The sequence below is a fragment of the Dasypus novemcinctus genome, chromosome 10 (assembly GCF_030445035.2).
Source record: "Dasypus novemcinctus isolate mDasNov1 chromosome 10, mDasNov1.1.hap2, whole genome shotgun sequence".
NCBI lineage: Eukaryota > Metazoa > Chordata > Mammalia > Cingulata > Dasypodidae > Dasypus > Dasypus novemcinctus.
In genome coordinates this window covers 117,828,511-117,851,005 of record NC_080682.1, presented here as the reverse complement: position 1 = coordinate 117,851,005, position 22,495 = coordinate 117,828,511, and the positions used below count along the sequence as shown (strand labels likewise).

The window sequence follows — 22,495 nt, the reverse complement described above, 5'->3', positions numbered from 1 at the left end:
TGGTTTCCATGAATCTCAGGTCCAGACTCACACCAGGTGAGGGAGCTGGATTTTTCCTCCTCCAATTGGTCTCCATGGTTTCTCTTTAGAGCCATGATTGTAGCAAGTATTCCTCTTCCTAAACTACCCGCTAAAGTATGGAACTGGAAATATTATCCTATTTTTTTTATTTTCCAGGGATGACTGTTGGTCAAGATTCCATTAACAGTGGTACAGAGAGGTACCACTCTCTGTTCCACATCAAAGGTGCTTAATAAATTTTTTTAAATCACCTAATCAACTGAACTCATTGCCAGCTCACTTAAGAGGCAGAGATAAAAATCACTCTTCAGTGATTATTTTAAAGCAAACATTTCAATGAATTAATTTTTAAGTGTAGGAGCAATTCTGATTTAATATGGAAATATTAGCTTCTTTCCCAAACATTTTCTGAAGGGCAGACATACAAAAAGAGCAATATGTTGCATTAGTCATGATTGAGTGTTTACATTGGGGTCCTCTAAGATGCCACTCTAGTGCCATTCAAAAGTCATTTTTATTAAATTTTTAATGAAAATATTTCTTACCCAATTTCTTCTAATTAGAGGAGAAAATTCTCCCTATGTAAATCAGACCCATGTGTTCTTTATATGTGGGTCTTTTTCTAAAAGGACAGAATATTAGATGCTGTTAACTTTATTCAGAAATGCTTTAGGTCTTGCTCTTGATTGGCAAATCCCCAACATATCTTACCATTATGTGGAACTCAGATTTTTAAAGTTATCCAGAAGGACAATGTGATGCTTATAATACTCATCCACTCCTGCTAACTTGAACATTTCCTCCTTGTAACATATATTCCTGTATACCCAGGGGGACTATATGTCCTCTCTTCTCTGTCATCTGGATCATATTAGTTTTCCTAATTGTAAAATAGTGATTAAAAGGGTCCCAGGCTTTCTGGGATTCAAGTTCCAGTTTGCAGCAATATCGTAATGGCACACTTTTGACTAACCTGACCCTTTTCTGTCCTTTTAAATCTTCATTTATGTTCTAGCAAATCTGCACGGTATTATTAGAATGACCCACTTTCATCAAAGAAATGGGGCTAGCTGATAATGGTAGACCAGGGAAATGCCAAGATGTTACTCTGTTTTTCTCTACACTCAGCTTTTTAAAAATCTTTGGTAACTTTCAGTGACAGACTTAACAGAAGGTTCTATGCAAAAATTATAGTTTCTTCTTGAATTGGCTGCCAGAATGTTTAGCTGAACTAAATGTCCACAGTTCCTCCCCCTGCCACCACCACTCTCTATCTGTTTTGTGGGCTCCAATAACAGACTATAATCAATTGTCAATGGTAACTTATTAACTGGTAATAACCATCTGTCCCAGCCGCCTTGAAAAAAAACTTATTAATTGTAAGTTGCTTCTTCCAGCTCAGGCTTTTCATTAAGAAAGTGCCATAAATGTGATAAAGTATTTCAGAAAGTTCTAACTTTGAATCTTGGTAAAGTTCATTTATAAACCAGGCTTTTCTGTTCCCATTTATATGACCCTTTAACTTTCAGGAAGTTTCCTTAAGATACAGCATTTCGTATTGTATTTTTTGAATGAGTAATGATATACCTTGTCCAAAGATCTGGTAATCTTTCCTTCTTTGAGGCAACTGTATCTGAGTTATTTTTCTCCCGTTGGTTGCCAGCTAAAATCAGATACAGTAGGACCAGAAAGGAAAGAATATTTAGTCCCGTTGAATAATTCTTTGTGGAGTCCTATCTTACAAAGCTCATGTAAACAACCAGCTTCCTATTATCTTAAAATTAAAATTCCTGAAACTGATGGAATGTTTTTGGTGCTAAAAGCAAAACAAAACGAAAACCTTAGAGATTATAACTCAACTACTTAAAATTGTATTTGGAAACTGAGACCCCGGGTAGAAGATTCAGCTGCTTCAGGATTGCATGTGTGCTTGGCATAAGTCAGGACTAGGATCCAGGGCTTGGGGTTCCTAGGCCACTAACTAGACAACTATTTATCTGGATAAGCTTTAATTTTTCATCTTTTTTTTTTTTAGTCTGAGGTTCTTTATCCTCCCCTTGAATCACATCATACACTGATCACCACACATTTAATAAATCATGTTAATTGACCAGTATTTACTCTTCTCTTTCTCTATTAATAAAGCAGGGTCGCCAACTATTTTTTTTATAGAATGGCGCTTGCTCCTACTTGAAATCTTTAGATAAGATATTTCACTTTACAAGGGAGCAAGAGAAGAGGAAGGAAATCATTTTGATTGGAAAGAAATGCTGCCCTTTCTTCTTACCTCCAGAATGTTGCAGACTGTCATGACTATTCCAGTTGGGAATCCCTGTGGGGCTCTAGATTGGGACCAGGCAGTTCTGTTTCCACTGGCTAAACACACCAGTCAATTGTCTTTATTCTGAAAGAGGAAATTTCATCTTCTAAGAGCAATAAAGTGTCTGAAAATTGTACAACCCTGAATTACTTCAGCAAAATTTTGTGAATGTCTTATATGATTTACATAATAATGAACAGGATCTTCTAAGAATTAGTTTTTTTGATTTGCCTTTTCAACATGTTGCATCATCACTAACAATTCTGGAAAGACAAATGACCCAATAACGTATGGTTTGATTTGACTTATATTTGCAAATCTAACTGTATAAAAATAAGTTACATTAAATTAGATGGTATTTGGCCAGGGGTTACACTTAATGCCTGTCTCAGGCAGATCTCACTATCACTGTGAACAAATCCTCAAACAGGAGTGCTCTTGAGAGCTCTAGAACCATCCAGACATGTAGGCAAGACATACAATCCCAGGAAATCAGCACCCCATTGGTGAGCCTTTCCTTGAAATATGTGACAACCTAATTCCCCAATGTAACAAAGTTAGTCTCATTTTTAATTTCCCTATATGGTTCTTCTACCCCTTTTATTTGAGCCTGTAATGAGCACTATAACCATTCAATATATGTCTCCAAGATGAAAATCTTCATTCTGTTTGTGTACTGGTTGAGCCCTGAATCTCAGAGGAATTGTGACCAACACCTACTTTCCAAATCTTCGAACTCACCCAGGACAACTAACGAAATGATGATGATGATGGACAATGTCCATCCCCCAAAATAGTATCTACAACTGCAAACAAAGCAGTTCCTTCTACTTGCTCCATTAGTTCTAAGCCCCCTCTCAATCTGAGGCAGAGTAGGAATTACCATCCCCAAAATCATCAAGACTGAAGAATGAACAAACATAGGGGAGAATGCAACCATGGACAAAGTAAACTTATTAATATTGTAGTAATGGAAGAACATGTAACATTGTTATAGAAATAGTGGTTACCAGAGGTTCTGAGAAGGTGGGGAAAATAATAGGTGGAACATAGAGCATTTTTAGGGAATTGGAATTAAGTGTAAACCAACATCTTGGTAGTAGCAATGCTTCATTATTTATTCATCAGTTGTAACAAATGTACCATGCAATTGTAAGATGTTATTAATTGTGGAAGATGTGGGAATGGGAAGGGGAGGGTATATGGGAATCCCTTATACTTTCGATGTAACTTTTCTATAATCTAAAACATCTTCAAAAATAGTTTATTATGTTTTTTGAAAAAAAAAGGGCAGACAATAAATATTTTTGGCTTTGCAGGCAAAAAAAAAGATGGAATTTTGAAATGACAAAATTTAAAGTCTGCAACATTTTCTAGCTATATAAAACTCCTTGCAGTCCTGGGAGTGCTTCATTTGCTTTTTCTTTGTGTCTTTTCATATGTTGAGTCATGGATCTAGACTTCTACCACGTAATTACTGTCTCTTTTTTTCATTGTTTACTCACCTATTCCTGCCTCAAAACTGTTCAAGCATTAACACCTCTGGAAAAGCTTTTCATTGATATCTTTTCTAGTCTGGAGAGGATTATATGATTCTCCTCTGGATTCCCATAGCATCCTCTTTCTAACTTTATCATGACCCTTTCACACTAGTCTCCAAGCTTCTTGTATGTCACTTAAGCAGTAAGATATTAGCATCAATCATCTTATTCATCTTTTTTTCTTTTTCTTTTTTTTTTTAATTATTTATTTATTTTTAAACATTACATTCAAAAAATATGAGGTCCCAATCAACCCCACCGCCCCCACCCCCCACTCCCCCCACAGCAACACTCTTTGAACCTGCAGTGGTTCAACATTATTTGAGAACATGGCAGGCCCCCACAGCATATTTGAATGAATGGATGAGTGAATTGTATTAGTTACTGAACTTCACTGCACATCTTACTACCTCTTGATAAAGTCTGAGCCTGGCGAAACAGAAAACTCGGCCACACTTCAAAAGTCTTTCATGAGGGACGCTCCATAGCATAACTAAAGGCACACTTGAAGCTTCGTTATAGACTGCTCTGGGTTTTTTCTAATAATAAATGAGTCCAGACTTTTTCACTTAGTGGGCTACTCCATTAAGGGTGTTCTTTGGCAAAGGAATAAGCAAGTCTTTGCCAAATCTTTCCTCCTGGAAAAGTAGGAGGAGCAGAGGGGACTATTTAGTGAGAACTGTGGCTTTGGGGTTGCAATTTTGAAGCCAATTTTTTAAGGAATGAGCTTCAATTTAAGTTTTTACTCCAATATTAGCTCAGTGGGGAAAAAATTTTTCTTGCAAAGCTTGTGAAAATTCATTGAAGTACCCAATTTTTCCAAACAATCCTGAAACAGAAGTCAACACAAATGAGTTCTCACTCCAATTTGATAACTTATTAGCTGAACTTGGTAAAGATACTTAACCTCTCTGAGCCTAAGTTTCTTCAAATTTAAGATGAGGATAAAACCATTACTTACCTTGTAGAGAAGATAATATATATAAGAGTACCATGACATTATTATGAAATCTACTGATTTATTACTTTAAAATTCATCTGTAGTTGAGGGGTTGAAAAGAAATTCTAAATTGTTAGCTCTCTAATATCCAGATTTTAGATGGACAAACATATTAAGTATTCAAATGTTCTCCCTAAATATATCCATATAAACATATAGACATAAAACATTTAATTGTGTTTTATTTTTAAGAATTAGTGGCTGTCTCAAGAACCCTAAAGCTGTTTCCAATTTTGCTGACTGAATCCTTGGTCAAAAAGCTTGTTCTCACAAGACTGCACGTTGCATATTTGGAAACTGGCAAGTTTATAGGAATCTGCATTTGAAATGGATTTGAATGTTGACTGGAAACCAGCAGCAGTAATTATATCCTACTTGATACTGGGAAAAGCCAAACGCTGTGGGCATTCTGCAAAGATCTTGGGCAGTAGTGGTTACATTTTAGAGTCTTTCTAAAGATCTCTTCTACAGAATACATGCCACATTGCCACGGCAATTTCCCTTTTGTTGAGTTCTTTCTGGTTTTGTTTTTTTTGATACTGAGTTTAAATCAACCACATAGATTACCAAGGGGAAAATTTCTCTCCTATTGATTAGTAGTTTTAGGTAGTTTGAAGGCTTTTACAACACACCTTCATAAAGATGACCACTGTTTATCTGGAACAACACTTAAATAGTTAAGAGTCTGCTGATGAGGTTACCAGGAATACTTAACAACATTAAAAGAATGATTCCCTTAAATCTAGACATAAGAAAAGTGTACTTCGGTTGGTTTAAAATGTATTTTCTCTTTTGGTTTTAAGGTGCTAAATTCCAAAAGAATGACTGGGTGAAAAAGTTCTTTGTCAGGTTTGATTCAGAACTCAAACAAGGGGGAGGCTTCTTTCATTCCTTTAATGACAAGGGAGAAAATCCATACAAATGTGCTGCTTCTGAATCTTTATAAATCCTTTGAATTCAAAGAAAAATGAAAACATCCTCAAGAGGCCTCTAAAATCAAATGCATGCTCTGAAAATGGGAATCTCACTTTGTCTTCTTTTGTGACCCTAGATAGCTGGACAAGTATTATAAAGATAGTCAATATAATAAGACTACACCAGCTCTGTTCTTACCAATTTTAATAAGAAAGAATGTTATCATTTATTTCAGTGATGGAAACATCTACTTCTTAAATTAAAATTATGCATATTTTATCCCCAAGGATACTCTTTTCAAAATCTTTGTACATCAGTGTCAAGCGAACTTAATTAATACCCTTAGCACTTAACATACTTCTACCTAGTTATAAGATTGTTTTTCTTTTATTTTCAAAGGAGCTTTAGATTATATAAATGTTACATAAAAAATATAGGGGATTCCCATTTACCCCACTCCTTCACTGTTGTAGAAGTTGAGAGAGGTTCAATTATTTGCGTATAGAGAGGCCAGGACTCAGGAATGATTTTGAGAAGGAAAAATGGTTTATTGACGGCCGGCCAGATTCGGGAGCTTTCTGTTTCAAACCCAAGCCCTGAACAAGAATTTTGAGTTCTTTTTATACAGAGGAAGGGCTAAATTGTTCTTTGTTTCAGTGCTTAATAGGTTTGAATTAGCATAATTAGCATATATATCTTCCACATCCTAGGTAAGCTTTTAGCATGGACTTCATACATTCTAGATAAGCTTTTAGCACATTTGGTTTGCGTTTTCCCTGAATATTTAAAGTTTATAGAGTTTGTCTTGATAAACTGTTTCCTGGGACTGGAGTCGTTGCCATGGTTACCAAGGGCAGGGCTGCAGCCTCTCACCATCCCACACCCATAAGTCAGGACAGACAGCTTAGGTTAAGGTTATCTCGAAGAGACAAAGAGCCTCCCACCCATAGCCCACATCACACCTCCCACACTTTTCCTCATTAACAACATCTTTCATTAGTGAGGAACATTCGTTACAATTTATGGACACACATTGAAGCATTGCTACTCAGCATGGTCTGTAGTTTATGTTTTATACTTTGCACTGTATAATTTTATAGATTTTGACAAAATGTACAAAAGCTTTTATCTGTCATTGCAATATCATGCAGAACAATTCCAATGTCCCAAAAGTGCCCCATGTTACACTGATTCTTCCCTCTCCCTCTCCTCAGAGCCTCTGGTGACCTCTGTCTTTTTATCAATGTTACAAGTTCTTCCATTATTCGAACAGTAATAAGTCTACTTTAGTCCATAGTTGCATTCCCCCCTTATGTATGTTCCTTCCTCTATCTTGAGATTTTGGAATGGCAATGCCCGCTCTGCTTCCAAATGAGAGGGGGCTTAGATCCCATTGGGCAGATGGGTGGAACAGTCTTGCCTGCAGTTGTAGATATTCTATAATAGATGGAGAGCTCTGTGAGAACCTAGGGCTCATCCAAGAACCCCTAGCATTACTCTCAACTTGGAAGGTTTGGGTCTGGCAAAATTAAATTCAACAAGTATTTATAGAATGCCTGCTATGTGCCAGATACTGAGTATAGAAAGGTGAATAAGACAGGATTCCTATTCTTGCAGAACTTGCATCTGGTGGAATAAAGAAATGTGTAAGGAGGTAATTATAGTATAGTAAATGTTATGAATATAATGAAACTGATGATAAAATAATAATTTGAGGTTCTGTTATTAGGTGTGTATATTTTAAACATATATTATTATGAATTATAATTAATATTTTTGTAAATTGGTCCTGCTGTTATAAAATGTTCCTCTTTTTCTTTCATAACATTTTTGTTTTAAAGTCTTCTTTGTCTGATATTAATAGTCGCTCTAGCTCTCTTTCAACTACTGTTTACACGTTTTATGTTTTTTCATCCTTTCACTTTCAACTTATTTGTGTCTTTGAATCTAAAGTGTGCCTTTCATAAGCAACATATAGTTGGATCTGGATTTTTATTTTAATTTAGTCTGACAGTCTCTACCTTTGAATATTGTTTAATCCATTTACATTTACGGTAACTACTGATATACTCAGATTCACATAATTCCATTTTGCTATTTGTATTCCAGGTCTCATGTCTGTTTTGTGTCTCTGTTCCTCCTTTATTTCTCGCTTCTGCATTGAATAGATATTTTCTAGTGTACCCTTTTAATTCCTTTGTTTTTTAAAGCTATATTTATTATTATTTTAGTAATGACCTAGGGATTGCAATCTGTATCTTAATTTATCACAGTCTACTTAAGAATAATGCTAGCATAATTTCAATAAAATATAGAATCCATGCTTTAATTTGCTTGGATTTAACTCCATTTCTACCCTACTTCTTCTATTATTTTCATATATACTATGTCTTTATATGTAATAAGCCAAAACTCATTTTAATATGATTATTTTATAAAATTATATTTTAAAGAAGAAAAGAGAAAAATCTTTATATTTTTTGTATTTACCTGTGTAATTATCTTCACTTGTTCATGTTAATTAAGAGTTACATCTGGTGTCATTTATTTTCTGAAGGACTTTCTTTAGGAATTCTTCTAAGGCACATCTGCTAGCAATACGTTCTCTCAGTCTTTGTTTATCTGAGTTTGTCTTTATTACACCCTCATTTTGGAAGGGTAGGTTTTCTGGATATAGAATTACTGCTTAACAGTCTTTTTTTTGTTTTGTTTTTCTTTCAGTCCTACAAATATTCATCCCACTGACTTTTTTTTATCCCACTTTTCTCTGGTCTCCATTGTTTCTGATTCAAGTTAGCTGTTAATCTCATGTTATATATGCTATGTGTTAAGTTATATTTCTCTTGCTTTTTTTGAGATTTTTTTCTTTGCCTTTAAATTTCAAACATTTGAATATTTATTGTCTAGATGTGTAGCACATTGTGTTTATCCTACTTGAAGTTCATTGAGTTTCTTAGATGAGTAAATGAATGTTTTATCAGCTTTGGAAAGTTTTGCCATTATTTCTTCAATGTTTACCTTCTTTCTCTTCTTCATGTGCTCCCATAATGCATATATTGATATGTTTCAAGTTGTCATACAGGTTTTTGAGGCTGTATCCATTTTTCTTTTTTTTCTAATCTTCAGATTGGGGCATCCTTGCTTATATGTCTTCAAATTCACAGATTTTATTTCTTTTACTAGCTCATATCTGCTGTTGAGCCTTTAGTGAAGTTTTCATTTTAAGTTGTTGTACTTTGCAACTTTAGAATTTCCATGTGATTTAATTTAAAATTTCTCTTTCTATATTGATAATCTCTATTTAATGAGTTGTTATACTTTAATTCTTAAAATATGGTTACTTTAGGTCTTTGAACACATTTTTAATAGCTTTTTTGAAGTTTGTCTATAATTGTGACATCTGAGCTGCCTTGGAAACAGCTCTAGTTACTGCTTCTTTTCCTGTGTACGGCCATACTTTTTACTTCCTTATTTTTGAAAATTGGACATATTGGACATGTTAGATAACATGTTGGAACAACTACGGCTTCTGATATATATATACCCCATCATCCCTTGCATGCTGCTTTTTTTTACTTTTTTGTTTAGTCACTTGCCTGAGCTAGTTCTGAAGATTCTATAGTGGTTAGCTGCAGATATCTCAGCCTCCTCTGGAAGTGAAGATTCTGGATTTCATAGCTTTTGCTGTGCCAGTAGAATTGCTGCATCACAGAAATGGAGAGAATGTTAGGGATGTCCCAGGCTTGAACACCATGTTCTCCATCTGTTGTTACCTGAGGTTCGGCAGTTTTTCTTGAATCAATATTTTTCAAATTTTTGTGTGCCTTTGATCAATTTCAAAAGTCCAGAAATGGTTGTTTTTGACAGTTCTGTTTAGTTTCAAAGTTGATTTTGGAGGAGAATATTTGGTGAGCTATTCACTCACCATTCTGTAATGAATAGCATAATTATAGTAATGATGGTGATGATCATGATAATAATACTTACCATGTCCTAGACTACCCTTCCAAGTATTTTAAATTAACTAATTCATTTAATACTCACACAAACTTTATGAGATTGTTATTAACTTCATTTTACAGCTGAGGAAACTGAGGCTAATATCTCACAGGTAATAACTGACCATTAAACTCAGGCAATTTGGCTATATAGAATCCATACTCTTGAGCACAGTGCTATACCCTCTTACCTAATTTAATATTCATAATTCATACTCATTAACCAACTACAAGTAGTATATTATTTTCCTGAGGATGAATTAAGGGTAAGTAACTTTCCTAAAGTTGTAAAGCTAGTAAATGGCCAGATGAGGATTAGCTTCCATATCTGTTTGAATACAAAGACGGAGATGGTAGCCAATACATTATATATACACATACAAATTAAAGATCCATAGAGGTGCACTAGAAACACAGACAACTGGCATTAGCACAGCTGTCACATATATTTGTGGATGGGTATTTATAGTAGGATAGAGGAAAAGAAGGCAGATTTGTGGTAATAGTAGATAGCTGAAAGGAGAACTGAATCATGGAAGGTACTTTAGAAGAGATGCCACACAAGAATTTGAAGGATAAATAGGAATTACACAAGGCAAACATGGAAAGCAAGGACGTCCTAGATGAAGAGCCATTAAGAAAAATGATTATATCAATTTCCTTTCATCTTGTCTTCTCCCTGCCATGTCAACTTCCTTCCATCCTTGATGATTTTCACACAAGGTTTGCTGTCTGGTTAAGTAATATTTATTCACCATGCTTAAGTGTTCATGTAATTCATTTAATTTAATATAACTGAGGATTTATGCTAGTACCCTGTTGAGTCTTCCTGTTCCAAAAGGATATTAGCAACAAACAGAAAAACAAGCAGCAGCTGTTTGAAGCACTGTGGCAGAACACTTGAAAAAAATGAGGGCTGGACAGGGGAGTGTCCAAACAGAGAGAGGCCTGGTTATCCAGTCACATCCCCAAACAATCTGCTGGGAGATGTTGTCAGCTGTTGCAACGGCCACAGCTTCAGTCTGCGTGACCCCTCTAAACTCCCAGGATCCACTCTGAGAAATGCTGATATAAAAGCAGAAATCTGGGCTTTTCAATTTTTCTTTGAAAACTTATTTTTATATACTTTTTGGTCACTGCAGCTTTCTATTTGATCTAAGTTAATTGAACATAATGGTGGAAAATAGGGTAACTTAAATCTTCAGGAGGAATATTGAATTTTTTATACTTTTCCTTGAAAACAGTATCTACTAATCCCCCCCCGACACACACACACACACACACACACACACACACACTGAATTCTCTTTAAAAAGGTAGATAGAATTTAAGTTTGTCCACTTTGAGTTCATTACGCTTCTTAATGACATTCTGAAAGCCAATGGCAGAGCTGGGAGGAATTTTTAAATGATTGCAGTTAATAAACATTTTTGAGTGCTCACTGCATGGTAAGCCCTAGAACTTTAAAAAATTATGTCATTCAATCTTCATACAACCCAATTAGATAAGAACAGTTATTACCCATTGTTTTAGTTTGCTAGACTGCCAAAATGTAATATACCAGAAATGAGTTGACCTTTTCAATGGGGATTTATTAACTTGTAAACTTACAGTTCTAAGGCTATGAAAGCATCACAATCAAGACATCATCAGGTGATGCTTTTTCTCTGAAGACCAGCTGCTGGTGCTTCGGGACTCCTCTGTCATATGGCAAGGCACTTGGCATCCCCTGCTAGTCTGTCCCTTTTCTCTGGGTTGCATTGCTTCAACTTACTTGTTTCCAGCTTTCTCTCTCCATTCATCCCATTTATAAAGGACTCCAGTAGGACGATTAAGACCCACCCTGGGCTACATCTTACTGAAGTAATCTAATCAAACAACCCTTAACTGAAGTGACCTAATCCAAAGGTCCCACTACAATAGGTCCACACCCATAGAAACGGATTAGCAATGAAGTCAAGTTTTATTTTGGAGTTCCTAAAAGCCTTGAATTACCATCCCCACTGTCTTAGTTTACCAGGGCTACTACAGTAAATACTATAGACTAATAGGCTTAAACAACAAGAATTTATTCTCACCGTTTTAGAGGTTAGAAGTCCAAAATCAAGGTTTCTAAAGGATCATACTTTTCCCTGAAATTATAGTATTATACAAGCAAGTATTAACAGCTTGCTTGCACAAGATGTCTCTACATCTGTCACATGGTCATCTGTTTCCTCTGTCTCCTCACTCTGACTCTATGTACAAATTTCCTCTGCTTATAAGGACTCCAGTTATATTGGATTAAGTGTTGACTCATCTTAATAGGATCTTCCTCACAGGACTGGGGATTAAGATTTAACCATGTCTTCATGTGGGACATGATTAAATATGCAACACCCACTTTGTAAATAGGTTCACCAAGGCTCAGGGAGGTTATGTAACTCACCCAAAGTTCTACAGCTAGTGATTAGGACAATCAGATTGTGAACACAAATAATGTGATTCCAGTATCCCAGCTCCTAACCACTATGCTAAACTGATATTATACTATAGGTTGAACCAGATGAATTGTTGCCATTTTGTAAGTGAAAACTGTCAAAATTCAGTAATGCCATGTGGTTAATCATATATTATCTTACCTTCATTCTTATGCAGCATAGTGTTATACAAAGAACCCTGGATTCATAGCCCCAAAACAACATGTACTAACTGGGTGATTTTGGGCAAATCACTTACCATCTCTGAACATTCCGTTCATCTATAAAGTAGAGGAAATAGTAATATCTATTACCCCCATAGGAATGTTGTAAGGATCAAATGTAATAATATATGTGAAAAAGCAGTATGTAAATGATTAATACTGTTAGCATAATCTAAAAAAGTCACATATGGACAACTTGATACTTTACAGTTTCTATTTCTTATGAACTCTAGGGGGAGAAACAGATGCATTTTAAGAATAAGCTCTCTGTCATGGTCCTAAGGAGCTTTGAGAAAGAGGAAATAAAATAGAGCAAGAGAATGCTGATCCAGAAAGATTGATCTGACTTTTTTTTAAAGTAATATCTCAAAGCGCTTTTTTCAGAATCACAGAACTCAAAAATCTTCTTCATGTGATCTTGATGAAATAAATGAATTAGCAAGGAGCTGTGGCTCTATAAATCTTTTCTAAGGCTATGAAGTTAGTGGCATGCTTTTAAAATGAGATTAAAAGAGATCGTAGGAGCTAGCAAAGAAAGCGGAGATAGTCACTCAATAAATATTTGTTGATTGATGAATTCATCTTGAAGGCTGCTGGAAGGGTGACCTATATTCAGATGAAAAGGGAGAGAGCTTATTGTTAGCAAGGTTTGAAGTAAAATGATTAGAGACAAATCAAGGCATTCCCCTCCTTTAGAAACTGACAATAGAGGTAGGACTTTTGAGTACAAAGAGACTTGTAAAACTTTATAGCAAATAAGAATCCTTTAACATAAAGTTCAATTGCTTTATTCCTTTAATAACTAGGAAATGACTGCTATGGGCAAGTGATTATGGTAGGTGCCACAATAGCAAACATTTAAAACATGACTGGTCTGACCAGGTGAACAGGATATCAGGAAGATAGAGCCCAATGCTAGGAGCTGGACTGCGAGGAAATCCACAGTATAGTGAGAGAAACACTGAGCTGTGCAATAAGTGGTTTAACGTCATACTTCTCTTGATTCAAACACAAAACCCTTTCCTTTCTTCCTTCCTCCTTTTAGGTACTCACTTATTAACTTATTCATTTGTTCACAGATTTTTTTTATCGAACAAGGTATTTCTAGTTTCTTGTTGCTTTTGGCTGTGTAACCCTGGAGAAGTTGCTTAACTTAGGAACTCAGTTTCCTCAGTATTAAAATTAGCTTTAAAATGTGTGCCTCTCGGGATCATTGCAGTTATTGGATCAACATGAGAAAGTCCTCAGCATTTTGTAGATACTTAGCAAAAACCAGTAGTAGCAGCCACAGCAAGAGTGGTAGTCATAATTAGTATTAGCATTTTTAATGGCATTATAAAGAACAGAATGATGACTTCCAGTGGACTGATAAGAAAAAATCCTTTTGATTTTATAGTCAAATGAGGCTTTAGCTAACAGTGAGGGAAGATTCCTAGCCCCTTCAAATAGAATCCAGCTCTGTGAGGGCAGGGGCTTTGTTTTGTTTACCCTTGTATCCCCAGGACCTGACATAGAAATTCTAGGCATTCAAGGACATTTTTCTAAGTGAAGATAGGGTTTTGATAAGCATAGATTGAGTAAAGACATTTAGGCCACAGTATACCTCAGTAGTAAAGACATCAAAGGGGGAAGGCCCTTTATATATAAAGTTCAGCACAGTTACTTGGCTAGAAAAGATTTCTGGAGATAAGAAGTAGGGTGTATGGCTGGAATTGTAGGTTGCAGACAGCTGATGGATGATCTGGAATATTCTTTAGGGATAAAGAAAAATTATTTAAAACTATTTTATAGCAAAGTTACCTGATAAAAACTTCTCTTTAGGAAGATAAATCTCAAAGAACAGGAAGAATAGGTTGGTATTGAAAAACAGTAAAGGCAGAAATATTTTTAGAAATTATGCCCATGATCTTAAATAAGTGATAAATAGGGTTTACAACAGGATAGTGGATATTGATAACAAACATAAAAGATATATATGAAAAAGAGGATTCCCTTAGCAGAGACGAAGACTAGCCTGGAGGAGACTGGGCGAGGTGTTCTGTTCTGCTTAAGACCTATTACGACAGAGATGATACTAAGGCATTTACTTAGAAAAATAAAGCCAAATTAACAGATGAAAACCCAGGTAAAGATCAACAAACAATAAGGGGCAGACCTTGGTGCATGAACATAGCTGGCAGGAGGGAAAGAACTGGCCTCAAAGAGGGGACAGAGTAGTAGGGAAGAGACCAAAGCTGTGTATGAACTAGGTGATTCAGAGGAATTTCAAGAGGTGGTGAGGTAGAGACCATTGATAGTTTTCTCTAGGCTATAAGGAGTTATATTCTAACTAAGTAAAAGAAAAAATGCTCTTGGCTATCTGCTTACATCATGGCATTTGCGAAATTTTTCCCTCTTCTTCAGCACTCATTTTGTTTCTGTTTCTTTAAGTATTGTGGCCATGTACTTTCAACTCCGTATTCTCTTAGACATTTGCTTACAACTGACCAAGTGAAATAGTGAAACCGGAAGAACAATAGTCTGGTCAGGCTTGAGCCAGTGGAATGCATTGAAACCACGTGCTATTCCATTGTTCAGCAGATAGTGCAAAGCAAGGGAACAAAGACTGGGGTAAAAATGTGTCATTTCCAAATCTCAGGCAAATCTAGTTCTGTGTCTATATTTTGCCTTCATTAAGTAAACTTTTAATCAAGTCAAATTTCTATATATACACACACACACACATATCCTAAGCCATTTTCCTTGATTTTCCTGACAGAAATACTGCAAAATTTTATTACAGTTCTATAGATAAAACGCTAAAGCTACTTAACTAAAAAAAAAGTTTCTAATTAAATAGGAAAAAACACATACTAATTATTAATTCTGTAATCACTTTTCTAGACTGAAAGTATTATGTATGTAAGTGCTTAATAACAAAGAAAAAGGTAAATAAGACCAAAAGAAAGTTGTTCAGGAATGGAAAAGATTATGGGGTGCCAAATAACTTTTTTTCTATTTGGTGGAAGCTATGGTTTAACAGTTCACTGAACTTAAAATTTTAATTAAGATTAGAAGTTTTAACTTGAAATCGTAGTTACTAACACATACAGGTGAATAATAGGAATAGTGCTCTTACCAAAATTAGAATTTTATCTGAGAATATCAATAATTGTTTTCAGAGATGGTATGAGTGTTCATTAGAAGTAAGAACTCCTATGATTACCTTGTCATGAAATTGTATATTTTTAAACCATTCCCATTATAACTGAATAGTATTCATAAAATAACAAGATGCATACCTTAGATTAAAACAGCTGTTCTATAAAACTTAAAGAGAAAATCTGTTTAAATGAACAATCCTGGCATACAGATGTGTCAGATATATAACACGGTTGAATTCTAACCGCGTGTAAATGACAGAATGGGTATTAAAATCCAGGTCTTATTGATTATGGAATAATTCCTGGCTTTTAATCACAGGCTTTTAATTTCCATTAGATAATGCCTCAGCATGAAGAGAGGGCACATTTTAGGACAGTGGAGATAGTCTAGAAGGGACATTAATTTTAAAAGGTGATTAATTTTAAAAGTTTAGTTTTGTGCATGCAATCCTCCAGGATTGCCCAATGATGCTCTTGTCCTGATTAGAGCTTCTATGCTGGTAGATTGATTTTTATACTGTTCATTGTTTTTCATCTGTTTAGTGGAGAAATTTAGAGTTGAAAGTGATTTTTTAAAAATTAGAATGAGCATAGCCCTCTCTATCTTTCATCTGAAGTAAAGCAATTCTTTTTTTATTAAGAAGGATAAGTATCTATTTCTTTATTTCTCCAAGAAGCCTTGAGATCTTTGAGGACTAGAAGTGGGGAAGGTGCTGATGTCCTTGAGTGAAATCAAGGAGGGGAGGCGATGCTACCAGTTAGTGTCTCCTGCCGGGAGCCTCATAGATAAAGGTGGAAGGACTGGGCATTTGGGATATACGGAGGTTGAGACTTTGTAGGATTATGGTTTGCTAGTTGGGATCTTTGGAACCGAGAGTTAAAGAGAATAAAGTTTATTCAGATGCACTTGATCAAAGTGAAAGGAAAATTAAATATGGTTTAAGCAGTAGATGGGGAGGAAAGTACTGACACTAGAAAGTCAGAACTAGGAGGGACCTCAGAGGTGATCCTGAATGAGGAAATGGAAGCACCATAATCTTTGCTCGGCTATCCAGTGTGGTAAATCATAGAATCAAGACTAAGAGGCAGGGCTTCCGAATCTAAGGCCAATGCTCAACACAGCAAGGCATTGTGAGCGGTTAATGTGCTCCCTCTGCTTCGGTGAGCCCATCTTTCTCTCCACCCGGCCTGATGAATGTCTGCCCATGAACACATTCAGCCCCTGCCGCCTTCTCTGTGAAGCCTTTCCTGACTCCCTCCAGGTGGAACTGCCCGTTCCCTCCTCTATGTCCCTTCTATGCCTGTCACTCTTCAGGCATCTGTCAGCTTCTGAATCACTTGATCACATTTTTCCATTTGTTTGTCTCCCTCTACTAGACTGATTTCCTTGAAGAACAGGTCCATATCTCAACTGTCTTTGTATCTCCAGGGCTTATTGTGTACCTAACACATGGTACTTAGTATGTATTAGATTAATGTTTTAGTTCATTTATTCAGTAACTAAATTAAAAATTACTAATGCATGCATGTAAAAACATCTTAAATGAAGGGATTAATTCAAGACATATTTCATAGGAAAAGCTGGCAGTTGTTAGGGATTACCTATGGTTACTTAAAGGTGGAGAAGTGTTAGAGGTTAAGTCCATGGCTTCTGGAGTTCTCTGGAGGCCTGCTATGAACAATGCATGGTTACAGATATGGAAAGGTGATGTGAAAAGCCTGTGGCCTTAAGAAGGTACGGCTATTGGGAAGGTAGTGATGGAAGCCTTTGGAAAGTGAGTGCCAGGTAATAACAGAGCAACGTAATGACCAAAACGGAACAAGAGTAGGTTAAAAAAGAAACAGCAAGAATGAGTGGATAGACAGTTGGGAGAAAGTCCATGTGAGGTAGTATTCCGAGTGAAGGCCACACAGATCTCCTGATGTGGGAGAGAAAGCCAAAATCATATTTGACCCCAAGGCAGTTTATCTGGTTTTCAGTAGATTTTGTAGAAGAAAACATATTTGTTTGCTTATTCAGTGATATTTTATATTATTGGGAAGACTAGCAAACATTCAATAGTTGATCAAGTAAATCTTGTGGTCCTTATAATTTTGTTACTAATGATAGTAGCTCTCACTATTGAAGAACTACTATGTGGCAGACAGCTAACATGTAAGCACATTTACTCCTCCTAACAATTTCATAAATTTCATAAAGCGGAGTCTGAGCAGATAATTGTTTGAGGTAATAGCTAAAGATGTGTGCTAGATAATTGTTTATCTAATCTAATTGATTATCTAATCTAAGCCTCACAAAGACCCTTTGAGGGAAATCCTATCATTAGTACCATTCCATGCTTAAGGAAATTGAGGCTTTGAAAAATGAATAAAATTAACAATAATCACATGCACCACAAGTGTTGAAACTGGAACCTCTACCAGTGCCGTCATCTCCACCGCCACCCTCACCTCCACCCCACCCTCACCTCCACCCTCACTTCCACCACCACCCTCACCTCCACAGCCACCCTCACCTCCACCACCACCCTCACCTCCACCAGTGCCCTCACCACCACCACCTTCACTTCCACTGCCACCCTCACCTCCACCAGTGCCCTCACCACCACCACCCTCACTTCCACTGCCATCCTCACCTCCACCCCACCCTCACCTCCACCGCCACCCTCACTTCCACTGCCACCCTCACCTCCACCAGTGCCCTTACCTCCATCGCCACCCTAACCTCCACCACCACCCTCACCTCCACTGCCACCCTCACCTCCACCAGTACCTCCACCACCACCCTCACCTCCACCACCACCCTCACCTCCACCGCCACCCTCACCTCCACCAGTGCCCTCACCACCATCACTCTCACTTCCACCACCACTCTCACCTCCACCAGTGCCCTCACCTCCACCACGACCCTCGCCTCCACCAGTGCCCTTACCTCCATCGCCACCCTCACCTCCACCGCCACCCTCACCTCCACCACCACCCTCACCTCCACCGCCACCCTCACCTCTACCGCCACACTCACCTCCACCAGTGCCCTCACCTCCACCAGTATCCTTACCTCCATCGCCACCCTCACCTCCACCACCACCCTCACCTCCACCACCACCCTCACCTCCACCACCACCCTCACCTCTACCGCCACACTCACCTCCACCAGTGCCCTCACCTCCACCAGTGCCCTCACCTCCACCGCCACCCTCACCTCCACCACCACCCTCACCTCCACCAGTGCCCACCTGAGTATTAGAAACTATACCTAGGTTATTCAAGTACAAGAGTCAGTAAAGAATCATAACATCTGTGCTGGAAGAGCTCCTCAAATAAGAGGGAGAGGGTACTAAGAAAGAGAAATGCATCGAGTGTGTGTGTGTGCCCGTGTGTGTATGAGTGGGTGAGTGTGTGTGTGTGGAGGCCTGCTCAGCCATTTGATAATGGTATGATCCTGTGCAGCCAGCGTTCCTGAGACCTGAACTTGGAGGTGAGAACATCTAAGCTGGGAATCCCAAAAGGCCTGAGGGAATGATATCCCCCCATTAGCAACCAGGAATTGAGAATATCAAGTTGTACCCACCAAACAAATATCATTTATTGATTGATTCAATGATCCATATTTTTATTTGCTCACACAGTCACTGTTTTGCCATATGCTGCAGCTGCAGATAAACAGTGACAGGGGACATGGTCCCACCTTGCTCTGAGAAAGAGAGTGCGGAAACCAGAGGCCCTGATCTCCATCCTCAAAACACTTCCCCCAAAGTCCAACTGTAGCTATATATCCTAAAACCATAAGACTCGAAGATAGATCATGTTTGCTATTTCATAATTACTTATCGTAAGAGGCAGAATTAGTACATCATTTCTCATATTCTGTGTTACTAAGGAATTGAATCTGTGCACATAGCAAGTAATTAAATCTATCTGCACAGACCTTGCATGTAGCAATGGCAAGGCTATGGCTCTAGTCTACTTCTGTATTTTGTGTACTGTATATCACACTTCTGTAGGCATTAATATGATTGTGTTCATGTCTTTTTCAAGACTGTATGTTTCTTGAGAGTAGGAATCACATCTTTAAAATATTTATTTTTTTCTCATTGTCACAGTGCTTGGCACATAGATCATCCTCAGAAATTGTTCATTGGGTTGAAATATGTTTAGTTTAAAGAGGTCAACACTTTGATATTCCTTTTTTGGCACATTGTTATAATATATGAAGATAAGGGGTATATAAAAATTCACTTAGAGTTTAATATGCTAAAGGAATTACAAATGTGGCCAAAGAACAAAAAATTTCAGAAAAATTGGTAGTTAAGACTCCAATTAAAGAACATTAAAAGATGGAATAGTCCACATGTGTTATTCATGAATAGTCTCTTTTCCGGAGATAAAAAATGCATCGCAAAATCAAATTATATCATCATCCAGGCAGGTGGTTACTATAGCACAGAAGGAAAGAAAGCCAAAGAAATTAACTAAAGGCTGTCTGAAAGAAGAAAAAGATGTAATCATCCAAAGTTTATGAAATTAGAAATTTAAATACCAAGTTCGAATTTGAGTGGGATGTGGGTCATTTTCTTGAATTAACTGCCATATGATGCCAGGAAGGCTACATGCCGGGAACAGAGCAGGACAATGTGTGGCATCAATTTGAATTTCTGGCCACCACAGAAAACTACCAGCTGTCACCACAGAGCCATTAGGCTCAGGAAAATCAGTAATTTGAAGAAAAACCGATATAGCAAAACTGGGAAATTCAATCTACCTTACTGATCGTCCATTTAGTAAAAAAAAAAAATGACACTTTTCTAGTCATCAGGGTAGAATAGGAGCCTGTAAGTGATGGTTGGAAAAAATGGGAATCCCAACCATGCAGCTGTCCAAACTCAGAACTATCAGGAGCATAAAATATTTCCAGGTGCTTAAATATCAGAAGTATAACTGGTTCCAAAAAGAAAAGTTTTGCCAGAACTGTTATCAGAAAGAGAACTTTGTGAGTTGAAAGGTGTATGTTGATAAACTGACTGGGGTGGAGTGAGACCATCAAGTCAGGTTCAGACAAGAGTGGATCGTCATAGGCTCCCCCCAAAAGATGAGGGGTGCCGTTAGCAACATAGTTTCGGCTTTGCTGAGAGTGGATACACAAAATTAGGGCCAGGGGTGAATTAACGATGATCTCTCCTAGCTCTTCACCCTCAATAATAACCAACCAGTCCTCTAAATAAAAAATAAAATATTTAAAGAATATTGTGCTGATTTGGAAAGGCGTTGTGTTTTTACAATTGTCACAGCCCAGTCGCCTGTACTTCTGATTAAAATGGAGGTATTCTCGACTCTTCTTTCTATTACATCCTTTCCCCAAAGTCCTATAAAGGGAGGTGGTAGAGATCTTGGGCGTGCTTAGGTAGAACATAGTATACCTTAGTGATGAGAAAATAGATACTAGGACCTCTCAAATGTCTTTCTGAACCCCCACACTGGCTCTTGTGTTTAAATGGTCAGTTAAAGGTGAAATATGGTCTCCTGTAAACCAGAGTTTACCCTTCACTCTTCTTAAATTTCACTGAAGTCTTTTTTAGACATGGGAAGCTTTCATTTAAAAACAAGATTATGTCCCAACTTGAATGGCTTCTCTCTTCTTAAGAAGAGACCCTTGATACTATTGAATTAGGCAGATGAGCTTATTTTCTGGGGTTGAAAACTAAGGACCCACGGAGTAAATATAAGCCTGCAATATTTCATCTAGCTGACTAGGTAACTTTGGAATGCCGATTAGAATGCGTGTTTGCATTTCTTCTAGGATCTAAACAAAATAGGATCACAGAAATTTGAAGTAAAGATTTTGACAGACCACAAGTATATAATATATGCAAGTAGAATATTCCTCTCTTGTCAAAAGTACTGCCTAACAATTTCTTTACAGCCTGAGCCTTTTGGTATTTATTATCAGAGCTTGTTTTCCTCTCTCTGAAGTTGTTTTTTTCCCCCACTTTGCAGCATTTTAATAACGTGAATGGCTTACTCTAGAGAAGCACTGAAGCAAAGAAAAGCCTCACGGAGTCATACTGAGAGAATGAAACACACCACATTAATTCAGCCTTCCCTTCTGTTCTCCCTCCATCAACTAAAGAAAGTTAAAAAAAAAAAAAAAAAGCATTAATATAGAAACACACATATACAGGGAGTTTAAGTTTTGTAGTTTACTTCTGCATGCAAAGAAGAAAGGCCTCCATGAATCTGAAAAAGCTTTCTAACATCATCAAGTCCTCTTCTATGAGTCATTAAGATGCTGAGGACCAGAAAATCGAATTTAGTTTAGGGCTGTTTGATAATGTAGTAACACAATAAAGTGTAATTCGCCAATTATCTCATGTAATTAGAAAATCAAAAACATGCTCTGTGGATACATAAGATCACTTGTCATTGTCGTTCTGAGGAGCTAACAGAGCTTTTCCGATTTATGCAATTAAATACTATTTTTGCTGATTATTGTTAAAATGATGTCTTTAGTTGATGATACTACATCCATTTTTTATGGAAGAGAATCCAAAAAAATCTGTTTATAAATCAGATAAATATACTAATTGCTTTGTTCAGTCATTCATTCATTCACTCCCCACCCCACCCCCACCCTTTTCTTTTTTTCATCAACTCTTTCTTTCGTGCTCTGTGTTGGCAACAGTGCTATCTATTCCTTGACTCATAGAGTTCTCAATCTGCCAGCACTATGTTTAAGTTTTTCTTAAGAGGGAAAAGCAAACTGAAGTTAAAAATCATACAGAAATTATGGTTTTGTAAAAAGTTAAAGATGAAACTTTCTTGCTTATTCTTAAATGCTAATGTGATTGCCGAAACCCATATCAGGAAAAAGAAATAG

At 37.0% G+C, this 22,495-nt stretch overlaps 1 protein-coding gene across 36 annotated transcripts in view; it reads left to right on the top strand.

Annotated features, from left to right (window-relative positions):
• The window catches only part of DLG2 (discs large MAGUK scaffold protein 2), a 2,400,703-nt gene that overhangs the window by 1,620,751 nt on the left and 757,457 nt on the right, over nt 1-22,495 (top strand). The window lies entirely within an intron of this gene.